We start from the raw sequence: 10,191 nt of genomic DNA, 5'->3' as shown, positions 1-10,191 counted from the left end.
CATGGCGATTTTCTTTAACCCTTCTCATCAGAAGACACTCCTGTCGAGATGTTAATTTCAATGGACGGCTTGGACGGATCTGTGAGATGGTTGCACTTCCATCTTTCTTAACTTTTTGGATCACTTTTACTGCAGTATTTTGACTGATATGTAAAGCTTTGCTGATCTTCTTGTAGTTCTCTTGGAGTCAAATTTCTGACCAGAACACGGTCGCCAGGCTCCAGCTCTGAACTCCTTACTTTGCTGTCATGGTTTCTGTTGTCTCTTTCTGCTGATTTCCTTGCATTTTTTCTTGTTATCTCATAAGCTTGTTGCATCCTTTCTCGCCATCTGTGCATGTACTCCCTTTGATCTGGTGTCCCTGTTACTGGTGTTAAGCGGAACAGTATATCAACGGGCAGTCTCGGGGTCCTCCCAAAGAGTAGATAAAAGGGAGAAAAGCCAGTGACATCAAATTTTGTGCAATTGTATGCAAACACCAATCGGTTTAATGAGTCTTTCCAGTTGGATTTCTCCTTTTCTGTAAGGGTCCTCAGCATTTGTACGAGAGTGCGGTTTAAACGTTCAACCTGGCCATTACCTTCAGGATGGTATGGTGTTGTCCTTGAGCCCAACACCCCAGACATGGACGTAATTTTTGGGGGGGACAGGGGGGACATGTCCCCCCCACTTTTTCCAAAGTCAAGTTTTGACCCCTGCACTTTTTACCATCCAAAAACAATATTACGCTATATTAAATTGACACTGGTTGAGCTCTAGGACCAAGCAGAAAACAACCGTTTGTGTTGAAGCCTGTTTCCCATTAGAGCATACTGTAAAGATAGCCCCACCCACCCCCCACTCCGTGTCCCCCCCACTTCTAAAGTGAAAATTACGTCCATGACCCCAGATGTTTTTTTCAGTTGTGACATCAGCTGGTTTTGGAATTCACCGCCATGATCATGGTGAATGCGTTGAGGGAATCCAAATCTTAATGCATAATCGCTGAAAAGTTAATCAGCCACAGTCTTTGCCGACTTGGATACCGTTGCATAAGCTTGGGCGAATCTGGAGAAATGATCAATCACAACCAATATATATTCATACCTGCCAGCAGACTTATCAACATGCAGAAAATCAATAGAAACTAATTCAAAGGGCTGAGTTGTGACAATATTGGTTAGCGGTGCCCGGGTCTCTCGGCTTGGCTTCTTTTGTTTCAAACATGAGCAGGTGCGAGTCACATAGTGCTCAATGTCATGCTGCATATAAGGCCTAAAGAAATGTCCTCTCACCAGTGAAGCAGTCCGATCAAGGCCTTGGTGTCCCATGTTATCATACAGCTCCTTCAGGACGATTGCTCTGTACTTTTCAGACAGGATGAGTTGTGTGTGTTAGGTTGTCCTTCAACGCAGGATGCCATCATTATCCAAGGTGAGTTTCTCCCATTCACATAACAGTCTTTTACTCTGTGTACTGAATGATTTCAGCTGATTATTGTCAGGTTTCTGATTTAGTTGACGACACTCAATGACTGGTTTGATATTTTTATCATCCTTTTGGGCTTGATAAATCACTTCCAGTGAGCGAGGCTTTTGGTCTGAACTGGTAATTTCATTGCACTGAACAGACAGGGACATGAACCACACTGCATGCGACTTTGGGTCCTGAACAGATTGTACAACTGCTTGGATTGAGCGTGATGACATTTCCTCAGTGCAGTGCTTCATTAGGGTGTCAATGTCCGCTGGCAGCCTTGAGAGACAGTCTGCATCAATGTTCTCCTTTCCTGGTCGATATTGGATGGTGAGGTGAAAGTCTGCGAACTCAGTAACCCACCGGCACCCAGTTGCGTTTAGTTTTGCTGTGGACAAAACAAAAGTGAGAGGATTGTTGTCTGTATAAACTGTGCATGATGAGCCAATCAGGTAGTCCCTAAATTTTTGACAGACAGACCACTTTAGGGCAAGGAACTCTTATTTTCCAGAATGGAAATGGTAGTTCTTTTCTGACTCAGTGAGCGTTTTGGAGGCATATGCAATTACACACATTTTTCCTTCTTGTTCCTGGTATAACACTGCCCCCAGGCCAAGGTTGGAAGCATCTGTGTGTAGGACAAAGGGCTTGTTAAAATCCGGAAAGGCGAGGATTGGTGGCTCCACCAGGTGGTCCAAAAGTTCCTCGAGCAGGCGCTGGTGTTTCTCCGCCCAGACAATCGGAAGGTTGGAAGGGGTCCCAGTTTGTTTTCTGTTTGTCTGTAACTTGCTTGTCACTTTGTTTTGAATCCACAGGAGCCTTCATGAGGTCATAAAGAGGGGCAGTGATCCGAGAAAAATCTCTGATGAACTGGCGATAATAACTCAGAAGACCCATAATGGCTCTCAGTTCACCCACAGTGGGTGGTCGCTCATCTTTTAGGGCGCTGGCGGCGATGGTATCAGCTGGGTCAATTTTACTGCCTGCTGATGAAATAACCCTCCCAAGATAGCGAACCTCTCGTCGAAACATTTCACATTTAGCTGGTTTTAACTTTATGCCATGCACTCTCAATCGTTTCAGCACAGTCCTGACATGTTCAATGTGGCTTTCAAATGACTTACTGAACACGATGATGTCTTAAAGGTATGGAATGCAAATGTCATCCCTGAGCCCCTCTAGGCATTCCACTATTCACCGCTGGAAGGCTGCTGGTGCGTTCATTAAACCAAATGGTATCCGAATCTATTCGTACAACCCCCAGGGGGTGACGAAAGCAGTGAGGGGCTGACTTTGTTCTGCCATGAACCCTTGATGGTAAGCTTTACCTTGATCTAATAACGAAAACCACGAGTTGCCTCCTAGACCATCCATGATGTCCTGGACCCAGAGGATGGGCTGGCAGTCTGGTATTGTTTAGTGGTTTAACTCACAGTAATCAATGCAAAGGTATAAGCTCCCATCCTTCTTTTGGACGCACACAACTGGAGAGGCATAGGGAGATTTGGATTTCTGCACCCAACCTTGTGTAATCAGGTCATGGAGATAGCACTTCATTTCCTGGTACAATGGCTTTCGCACTGAGAGGTAGGTTTTAGCCACAGGTTCAGTGTCTTTTAATGAGAAGGACAGTCACAGGTTCTCAATACAGCCAATGTCGCCATCAGAACGTGAAAAGGAGCCTGACACCTCCCTCAACATCTGTTCAGCCATCTGTCTTTCAGGGGAACTGAGATGGTCCAAGTCAACTGGGGGAACCCACTCACTTTCAGGAGTTTGATCTTTCCTAATCTGTACAGTGTTTACTGCTACCGAGGGTGTGGAGCAGGGCTGTTTAAAAATAGCTGTTGGGTAAACCACTTGAACTGGCTGCACTGTCCCGACAACTGTCTTTTTATGGAGCACTATGTCATGATCTGTTGGGTTTTTCACATCAACAGTAATAAATGGTCTTGTACTTTTACTCAGTTTTATGAGGGTGTCTGTGAACTCTAGCCCCTCTGACCAATTTTGATTAACACTCGGTTCAAAGATCAAAGTTGTCTCTTTCTGGAAAGGTGGCATCGACACACGGCACTCTACTTTTACTGATGTGTGTTTTGGGACATGGACATGCTCTCCGGTTGTTCTGACACTATACTCTAGGGATCGCTGTTCAGCAACACCTCGCGCCACAACATCTTCAGCATCATCTCTTTCAAAATCAGAAAAAGCTGCCTGGACATCTCTGATTAACTGGTGTCTATCAGTGCCTGTTTGAACTCCATATCAACTATAAGTCCAATAACATTTGAACCAGTAATGGGGTGGGTAAGACTGTTATCTTTAATAACCAGAGTGGGGACAATAACTTCAGTTGTTAGGGTGCCATCTCCAGCAAGTTGAAACGTGACCTCTATCCATCCTAAATAAGGCATGTCCTCACCATAAGCTGCAATGGGATTCAAAGTGTCATTATTTTCAATAATTTCAGAAATGTCTCTCAAACCCAAATGTGGTAAGTGTTCTGCTTTCCACCGTTCACTTACTACAGTCACTTGTGAGCCAGAGTCCCACTGTGCTCTAATTTTCTGACCTTGAATAAGGCAGTCAATCAGATATTTTTTCCAACAAGGGGTGCGAATTTAGCTGACTTCTCCCGTCGTGGTGTGGTTCGGACTGTGCTGCATGAATTTGTTAAACAGTTACTCCTATGAACAGCCCAGTGCTCATACTGACAAGCCTCAGAACAGTACAACACACTTTTGCATGATGAACATTGTTTCAGCCTCACCTCCATTCCACCTACTCCACAGTGTGCACAGTGTTGGGGCGCTGATGATGAAGCGGTCACTCCCTGCCCCGCTAGGGTAACCCTTGCTCGTTTAAAGGACTCTCTCTGAATTGGCTTGATCTCCTCATTCTGCAGCCAGCTGAGTAGTGTTCGCTGCTGCCACAACGGAAACAGTGAATGCAGTTTTCCACGTTGTTCTGCTGGCAGGTGTAGCATCTCCTCCTGGGCTGTGGTGCAGCTGTGGAGTAGGAGCGTTGATGTCCATATCTCAGGTTGGGTGGAGGACGGTCATGCTGTGCTAAAAGGGATGGTGAATAGTTGGAGTGTGCTGCAGCTGAAGGAGGTTGCATGTAGCCTGTATTGTGCTGGAGGGGGTTGAGAATAACCATGATGAACTGCTGCTGAGTGAGTCAGTGATGGGCCGGCGTAGGCTGGAGTTGACTGAGGTAGGGTGCAGTCTGGACCTGGAACTGGTCTACGTTGATAGGAGGGCTGTTGCATAGACTCTTTAATAGAAGAAACTTCAACTTTATGATTTTTGAGAAGGGTCATATTGGCTTTCATCTCCTGCAGTTCTGAGAGAATCTCCATTTGATTTTTACTGTGACTTGGCTGGCTTGCTTTCTCCTTCTTCTCAATAAGGGCATGGTCAGACTGAGCAGAGTGGACGGTTGCAGATCGCTGTGAAATGTTCAATTTTTTCTTGTCCTGCCTCTCACTTTCGTAAGCACAAGCAATGTTTAGCTTCTCAAACACAAGTTCATCAGAAACGTCAGCTTGCTCCAATGATGGCTGAAGATCACGCTTTATGTTATCATTTTGCAAGCCCATCATAACTGTATGGAGGAACATATTTTGCACCAGCACTGGATCGTATCTTAAGCCTGACTTTGATTCTTGTGAGGCAAACAGAATCTTCTGTCTGAGGTCCAGCGTGCGGATAAGAAAGCTCTGAGGATGCCTTGTGCTTCTGATGACAGCTGTTTATATAATTCTGTTGCACTTTTCTCCTGATAATGGCAGCGCAGTATTCTTAGGTGTGGCAGCATCAGATCACTTTTACTCTCCAGATAGCTGCGTAACTGCAATCCTGGGACTATGGCTCTAATAACAGCGTCAACAATCTCAGTCTCAGGGAAACCCTTAAGGAGACCATGTTCGTTTTGCCGTGCCAAGCTGGAGAATGTGAGTGGATCTTTCTGTCCTGGTTCTCCAATTTGCCCTGATATTTTGAATTCTTTGTGCCACGGTGCAGGAGTATGACTTCAAGCTCAGCTTGGAACTGCCATCTTAGGGGTGGGTACTAGTGATGTGTCGGTCGCGAACGAACTGGCTTTGAAGTGAATGATGGGAGCCGGCTCGTCATTGGGAGCCACCCCCCCCCCCCCTTGCTTTGGTGAAAGCTACAGGCGATTGGCCAACATGTGTAACTGCATGTCCAGACTGTCCACACACAGAGCAGTAGGGGTGGGGAAGAAGGAGGATCAGACTCAGACACACAGCAGAGCACATGCGGGTGGAGGGAGACGAGAGGGAATGAGAAGGAGGGAAAAGGTGAGCGAGAGAGAGGAGAGTGCGACGAAGACGGTGAGAAAATGAGCGCCAGTAGTCGGAAAGTGGAGATTTTTTAAAGTGTTCAGTTATTAAATCCATAGAAATGATAAATATTTGATATATTGCATTTTTTTACATTAGTAAATCATTTTACATATAGTTTTGCATTATTTTGGTTATAAATGTACTCTACGCAACAGAAAATCTGAGGAGCCACTTGGGAGCCAAAAGAGCCGGCTCTTTTTGGTGAGCTGAGGCAAAAGAACCGGCTCTCTAAAAAGAGCCGGAATTCCCATCACTAGTGTGTACTGCAGTCTGACGTTTGTACTCATTCTCCTCACAAATACTTTATCTTTGGGATTGTTACGGCTGGAGCCTTTTTGTGTTGTGATTTCATTTTTTTGTGCATTTTATGTTGCATCTGAGGAGCCTGCCTGCAGACTATGTTGGCTCACCCTTGCTCCTCCCTGCACCAGCTGAGCTGGGTTTTCATCAGCCGCAAATTGTTTAAAGGACCAGCTGGAGCTCCTCACCAAGGGGGGACAATAGTGCAGAGCTGCCTTTCCTCTGGTCTGTTGTCTCCCACTTAGAACTTCGATATTGTGCTCTTACTGTTTGAACCTGTTTTGGTAAAAGTGGATTTAGATCCGTGGTGGTTAAAAGAATAATAGTCATCTTTTCTGAATCAAGAGAAAGTAAATAAAACCTTTGTTAATTTTCCTTTGTGTCACGCGTCCTCCATGTTACCCCAGGCCCCCTAGACACCTGGTTGTAACATATGGGGGCTCGTCCGGGATCATTAAGTACCCTTAAACTGAGGTTGGATGCGTGATCATTTGTGTGTATCAGTGTTTTACCAGTTATGGCTACTTTTGATTTAGCGCAGTTTGTGGAGGCCCCATCCCGTGGACTGATTGGTGCCTGTCGCAAGCGGGATCTGCTGGACGTGGCGGATCACTTTGGATTTCAGGTGGACAGCTCAATGTTAAAGGTGGAGCTGCAGGAGGTGGTAATCAGTGGCTTGGAGGACTTGGGCCTGCTTACTCGGCAACAGGCTGCCTCGCCTGCGGAGGCCCGTGTACATGCTGAACCTCCCCTGGCGACCCCGCCCCCTGTCAGCCCTGCAGCACCTGATGACAGAGACAGACTGGTTACAGCTGCTGGAGACGTGGACCCGGCTGACTCTGATGAGGACGTGACTCCAGCCGAATTCAGGCTGAGGATTGAGCAACTCCGTTTGGACGCTGAGGACAGAGCCCAGCGCAGACAGCTGGAGTTTGAGATGAGAAAGCTGGAACTGGAAGCTGATACAAAATTGCGGCTCCGCAAACTTGAACTTGAACACGAGGCTGTGAAGGCTGAGAAAGAGACATCTCCGGTGAGTTCCCCACCGCAAGACTCTTTTGATATCAGTAACTGCATGGCGTTGATGCCTGTTTTCAGGGAATCTGAGGTTGACTGCTACTTCTCTGCGTTTGAACGCATCGCAACGGCGCTTAATTGGCCGCGGGATGTGTGGCCTCTTCTGCTGCAGTGCAGATTCACAGGTAAAGCCTCCGAGGTTGTAGTCGCTCTCTCTGTCTCGGATAGCAATAATTATGACACCGTTAAAACTGCAGTTTTACAGGCATATAAGTTGGTGCCAGAAGCCTATCGCCAGAAATTCAGACTTTCCAGGAAAAACTCTGCACAGACACACATAGAGTTTGCTCGAGTAAAAACGGTTCTATTCGATAAATGGTGTAATTCCTCCAAGGTAAAAGACTTTGCTACTTTGCGTGAGCTCCTGCTCCTTGAGGAATTTAAACGCTACATCCCTGATAAAGTGGTTCAGTATGTAAACGAGCAGAAGGTGACGTCATTGTCTGCTGCAGCGCAGCTCGCGGATTAGTTTGTGTTAACTCACAGGGTGAACTTTGATCCCAACAGAAGACCCTCACCTGGGCCGCCTGCTGAGTCAGACATAACGAATGTCGTTCCTGAACCTGCTCTGTGTTTTTATTGTCACAAGCCTGGTCATGTCATAAAGGACTGTCCCATTCTCCAGGTCAAGAATGTAAGACAAGAACAGCCTGACAATGTTGAGGTTTTTACCTGTTCAGCCCATGTTACTGTTGGGGAACGGGATGTGGGATCCTGTTTTAAGCCATTTGTATTTTCTGGATTTGTTTCATTGTCGGCTGATGATAGGCCTGTACCGATAAAAATACTGAGGGACACTGGGGCATCTCATTCTCTCATTCTGAGTTCGGCATTACCCTTTTCTGGAAGAAGTGCTTGTGGTTTTAAAGTAGTTGTTAAAGGGATTGCGCCCCCGTCCTTTCAGAGGCCTGTCCATCGTGTGTTTTTAACATCTGATCTCGTCACAGGATATTTTAACATTGCTGTCTGTCGCTCCCTACCAGTGGATGGCGTCGTTCTCCTGTTGGGAAATGACATCGCCGGGGACTTGGTGGTTCCACCTGCCTGGTCAAATCCTCAAGCTAAGGGAGTAGAAAACATGTCAGTTTCTACTCCTAATGGTCTCATTGCAGGAAACAAAAACACAGGCTCCTGTGAAATGGACAGACGTGCTGCTGAGCCTGAGCCGCCCGTGTTTGATGCTGGGTTTTGTGGACCAGCCAAAATAAAGAGGAAAAATAAAAAGAAACCATTATGATTTATCCGTGAGTAGTGTACAGAGACCTTCGCTTCACAAATTCCGTGCTTTGGCCACTTATTAAGTAAGATGACAAGCAGCAAAGGCCCAGAAAAGATTTTGGTTTTGCCCAACCTGGAGAATGAGATGTAGCAGTGTTTGTTGTTTTGTTTTTGTACCCAAAGGTGTAGACCTTAGGCTTTATGGGGGGAAGTGTTACGGCTGGAGCCTTTTTGTGTTGTGATTTCATTTTTTTGTGCATTTTATGTTGCATCTGAGGAGCCTGCCTGCAGACTATGTTGGCTCACCCTTGCTCCTCCCTGCACCAGCTGAGCTGGGTTTTCATCAGCCGCAAATTGTTTAAAGGACCAGCTGGAGCTCCTCACCAAGAGGGGACAATAGTGCAGAGCTGCCTTTCCTCTGGTCTGTTGTCTCCCACTTAGAACTTCGATATTGTGCTCTTACTGTTTGAACCTGTTTTGGTAAAAGTGGATTTAGATCCGTGGTGGTTAAAAGAATAATAGTCATCTTTTCTGAATTAAGAGAAAGTAAATAAAACCTTTGTTAATTTTCCTTTGTGTCACGCGTCCTCCATGTTACCCCAGGCCCCCCTAGACACCTGGTCAATAAACGTGATGGGGAAGACCTGTTTTCGATTGATGCATCACCCTGTGCTTCACTGGATTCCTTTTTCCCTTCATGTTGTGCTGCCTGAAGTCCCTTTACTTGGCCAACTGCTGCCTCAGCCTGAAGCTCTGTTATTTTGTCTTTAAAGCAGAGGAGGTCTGCCATCCCCATGTCCTCTAATTTCTGTAACTCTTCACTCTGCAGATGATTGCTTATCATTATGATGAGCGATGCTCTATTTTTCCCTGCCACATGATCAAATGTTGGTCCAGCAATTGTGAGAAAATCACACAGTTCTTTAAGGCTGCCGACCGGCATCGTGCACAAAAGTTCTAATATTTCCAGCTGCAGCGCTTCTACTTCACTTGACTCCATCTTGTTTACAGTGACTTTGTTGTAGCAGTGGTTGATATGCCGAAACGTTGGTGGCAGCACTCCTGGTACCTTGGGTTTACCTCAGATCACTCTTGCCTTTGTTTGTCGATAATCAAACTGCCACACAGCCATCCACTAGTTGTCATCTGTTGGGATGAATTAAAGGTGGGGAGCTGAATGAGAGCTGGAGACGTCTGGTCCTGGCAGAAATCAACCTCGCCTCACCCAATTGCCTTACGGGCCACCAGGAAATGTTACACCCCTGTAAAAGGGAAATAGAGAAGGAACCATGCAGACGCGGTGTGAGTTCAGCCGTTTCCACTGTATTAATGAATTTTCAGAACATAAGGCAAAACATCTGCATTACAATTACTCTATGTGCAAGAAAATTATACAAAATAAAACTAAACCACATTACTTTTTATTCTCTGGAATTATGCAAAGCAATATAGGCAACAAGATCTTTCTTTATATAAAAAAATAAAAGCACAGTTTAGCTTTTTAACACCTTTTTTTTACCTCAATGGAAAATGTGGAGATAGAGCCTAGAGCCTTCCCTACAGCCGCCATTATGAAACTCAGCCAGCAGGGGAACCACTCCAGCACATGGGACTTTCTAACCTGGCTTCATTTGCTCAGTTTTTCATGCAAACATTTCCCTGACCTTTCCCGTGTTTAGAAAACTTAAATATAACTTTAAATGGATTACAGTCTGAGTTTTTACCTGTGAAAGGGGAATAGAGAAGGAACCACGCCGACACGGTTAGTT

Source organism: Nothobranchius furzeri, chromosome 5, assembly GCF_043380555.1.
Source record: "Nothobranchius furzeri strain GRZ-AD chromosome 5, NfurGRZ-RIMD1, whole genome shotgun sequence".
NCBI lineage: Eukaryota > Metazoa > Chordata > Actinopteri > Cyprinodontiformes > Nothobranchiidae > Nothobranchius > Nothobranchius furzeri.
Note: the sequence above shows the minus strand (reverse complement) of the source record.